Below are 4,187 nucleotides of genomic sequence, written 5' to 3'. Positions count from 1 at the left end.
TCACTTTCTCTCTGTCTCTCTCTGTCTCACTCCTCTCTCTCTCTTTCTCCCCCCCCCATATATCTCTCCTCCTCTCTCTGTAAATTTATTCTAAATTAATGGCTGGGAACTCGTATTTACTTTCAACATGTTGGTTACTCATTACTATGTCAATTAATTCCATAATGATGTAAATTTTTGCTGATGGTATGATGGAGCTTTCAATTGACTGGGATAATACTCTGCTAGCTCTGTCTTCAGACCAGAGAGGGTATACCTAAGAAGACGTTGAACTTGACTGGACAATAAGATGCTGGACTCTATGTTTGGTGTATGCTTGCAATGGGGGAATCTCAACTGAACTTGAGCTGTGGTTATGCAACAAGGTGGAGGAATCTACCATGGTGGGAGGGTTTGGGCAGGGGTGGGAGAACCCAAGTATCTATGTAACTGTGTCACATAATACAATGTAATTAATGAAGTTAAATAATAATAAAAAAAAATAAGTAAACAATTTTTTAAAAAAAGCCTGGAAGCTATAATTACCAAATGGACTGAAGGAGTATCAATGACTAAAAAAATGCAGCTGTTACCCCCACTTTTCCTGGCATTTCAAGTATTGTTTATTGCCATTCACATCAGAACTTTGTGCTCTTTCCTGAGAAAAGATTTAAGTTTTTCAAAACTACTTTACTGCAGGCATGAGGATAGATCTGGTGTTCATGGGCATGCACTCGCAACAGAGCTAAACTGCATCTAGCATTCCTTACTCTCCATTCACACTTCAGCAATACTCACTATATTTATTTCTTAGAAATTATTTTTCTGGGTAATTATACAGTCATTTGTGCGTTCACAACCATCTCTCCTTGTTCTTCCTTGTCTTCTCTAGCCCAACCAGTGACTCATTTCCTTCTACCCCTACCAGTATCTAAGCCCAGATGGGGGCTGTTTTTACCTAAACTGTTGCAATAGCATTCCAGTTGGTCTCCCCCTTCTGTCTCTCTCCACACACCCCACAATACATCCATTGCACAGAGAACAGGCTGTTTGCTTGAAATTCCAATCTAACCACATCACTTCTTGGGTTAACACTTCCTAAGTGGTTCTCACAGCTGCTGAATACACATTCTTTTCATCACTACATGGAATTTTCCCTAGAATTGACCATATGCTAGAACATAAAGCAAATATAAGCAAAACAAAATAAAATTCCCACTTCTTGGGTATTACCCTTGTGACTATAAAACAGATAAATCAAAATTACATCATTGTAAAATTCAAAAGAAAAGAAGTTAAGGAGATGGAGGGAGAGGTGGAGAGGTGGGTGGGAAGTGTCACTACAATATTAAATCTATATATATAAAATACATGAAATTTGTTCTTATATAAAGAACAAAATTTTTTAAGTAATTAATTGCTCTTCTTTCTCTAGTTTAAGGTGAGAGCTTCAATTGTTTATGCTAGATCTGGATTGTTTTCAATATCTCCAATGCTATTAATATTCAACTAAGCACTGCTTTTCTGACATTTTAGAAATTTTTATAATTAAATATTAATTTGCATTTGGTTTGAAATGTTTTTCATTTCCCTGGTACATCTTGGATCATTGTATTATGCAAGAACAATTCTTATTCTCCAAACACTTGGGTTTTTCTTAAGCTTTGATTATGTTACTGATTTCTGATTGATAATAATTTACATGAGTTCATTCTTAAATTCCTGATAGGTGTTCTACCTCACATACTGTGGGTCTGTCTTTGTGAATGTGTTTTCTTCTCTGATTGGTTGAAGTATCACTTAGAACAGTTAGATCAGGTTGATAGATCAGCTCGTTATTTCCAAGAAGTGAGGGCGGTGGTTAAACTTTAGCCAGTGTTCCAAGTTGTTTTTGTTGAAACCTAAATCTCATTGTCCAATGGCAATATTTGTTCGCCGGGACTGCCATCCTGTTCTGTTAGGGTGTATGTGCTGAGAAGCAGCTGCAGGATGGTGTTAGTCTAGCTATCCTTAATTCCAGGCTCCTTCATTTCTCCTGCTTGGAGGAACCCTGGCTGCTGAGAAGAGTTCCAGCAATCATTGCTTTGATTTCTTCAAGCTGAACAAGGGTGAAGTAGGGAGTTGAAGTCAAGCTTTGGTTCCAGCAGGAGGAGGCTCCTCAAGGGGGCCATAGTGCCAACTTGCAGAGACAGCTTCTATCCAAGGTTTTTAAGTGCATGAGCATCTGGAATCTCGTTGCTTCAAATCTGGAGGAAACAAACATGACAAGCAGATTGAATACATAGCATTCAAAACAAAGGACAGAGGCATAGTTAGAGGACCTAGGAAGGGCACTATCCAAGCCAGGAGGAAATTTCTTCATTGAGAAGCAAAGAGAACTGCCCAGAGGAGCTTGATAGCAACCATGTGGGAGCTAAGACCTGGTCTGGTGTCTGTGAGGTCCACACCTGTCTGTCTGGTGACATGCAATATTGGCAGATATCGTAAGAAAACCGTGGACCTCCTTGAGAAAGACACCTCATTGACTCTCATTACCCGTGTGCCCTGAGAGGAGGTCAGTACAGGTTAGATGGCTCTAATTTAAAGGAACTTGTTGCCCTGTCTCTAGGGCTGTCCCCTCAGGACCAGTAGTCATTATGGATGCTGGGTGAAGAGAAAAGCTTTTTCAGCTCAGAGCCAACAGGATCTGCAGGTATGACTTAGGAGTCCTTCAACTCCGAGGCAGCTCCATTTCCACTGACTCAGCAGAGCTGACAAGGCTCTCTGGAAGCTGGCTTCCATCATGACAGTCATTTACCCAAAGCCCACATGGAAAACCAGTGCCTTCTGGGACTGGACTGGCCTTGTGGCCCTACTTCACTGCAGATCACTGTGTAAAGCTCTGTCTCCACACTGCTCCTGCTGCCTGGCTTGCTTTTTTTTCTCCTGGTCTTTGGTAAAGCAGAACAAAGAGGCAGATCTAAGAATGTCAGCAATGGGAGTGTTTAGTCCCATCCCTAATCCTTGGTGGCCTGAATGAAAAATCCAGTGTCACAGGCAGGTTTTGGCAGTACTTTTTTTCCTGTGAAATAAGACACTGCCCAGAGAGAGAACTACATTATTTTAGGTAAGATCAAACATGATGACCACCTGACCAAGCCTGGCTATACATTTTGAAGGCATTAATAAGCCTTTTTTATTTGTAAAGCAGCAAGATAAATCTAGCTCTGAAATTATATCCTATCTTAGCCTCTCATTTTTTTGGCTGTGCTATTTGGTTTTGTCTATGTCTACAAGCAATATTATAAAAATGTTAGCTATTTTTAAATAACATATAGAGATCACATGTGCATCCTAAAACTTAATATCAAGTAAAAACTTAGCAAGCAATTTTGAACTGTCAAACACCAACATCTTACAAAAACATATCCGGAAAGATCTAATTCCTTTTGTCATGAATTTGCAAACATTTTATCTTTTACATCTACAAACTAACACTTTAACAATTATACCTAAATTACCCAAGGAACTAGAATATTAGGTAAGCATGATTATTATCTTAAGTCAAGATTTTGTCAAAGAACAACTCCAGAAGCTAAATTGGACTTTAAAGGAAATAATAAGTATTACATCATACCTTTATCTATATTATTTCTTTTTAGGTCAATATTTTGTTTTTATGATAGTAAATATTTAGCTCAAGTATAACTTGCTGAACCAGCAAACCCAGGCACTTTTAGTTTCTTTCTAACAACAAATTTAGAACAGTCTATCAGAGACTTATTAAAATCTCATGAACCCAAAGGGGATTTTAGGCTAATTTGACAGTTATAATTTATATGATCACTCTTTTCTTTATGGGCCAATTAAAATAGGAGACTTAATAATTGTTTTGTGTAAACACAACACACACACATAGGACACTGCAATAAAGCAGCTTCTTCAACAGCTTCTAAAAATTATTATAAATCTATTATTACTGCCTCTTGCTCTTAGTAACTTGAATAAACCATACTTTTTCTCATTGGGTACTTGTAGCCCATTGCTAAACTTTCCATTTATCGACTCATGAAGTGGTCTGAAAGCACTGAGTAGGATAGAAGTCACAGAAAAAAAAAGCCCTTGGAACCTGGAAGAGAGAATATTTTAACACAGAACCAATTATGTTTTAGCTACTATAAGCAATTGAGTTTTCATTTTTCTTTCTCAGGGTTTTTAAAAACTCTGAA

This window comes from Ochotona princeps, chromosome 2, assembly GCF_030435755.1.
Source record: "Ochotona princeps isolate mOchPri1 chromosome 2, mOchPri1.hap1, whole genome shotgun sequence".
Taxonomy (NCBI): Eukaryota; Metazoa; Chordata; class Mammalia; order Lagomorpha; family Ochotonidae; genus Ochotona; species Ochotona princeps.
This window is presented reverse-complemented; position numbering follows the sequence as displayed.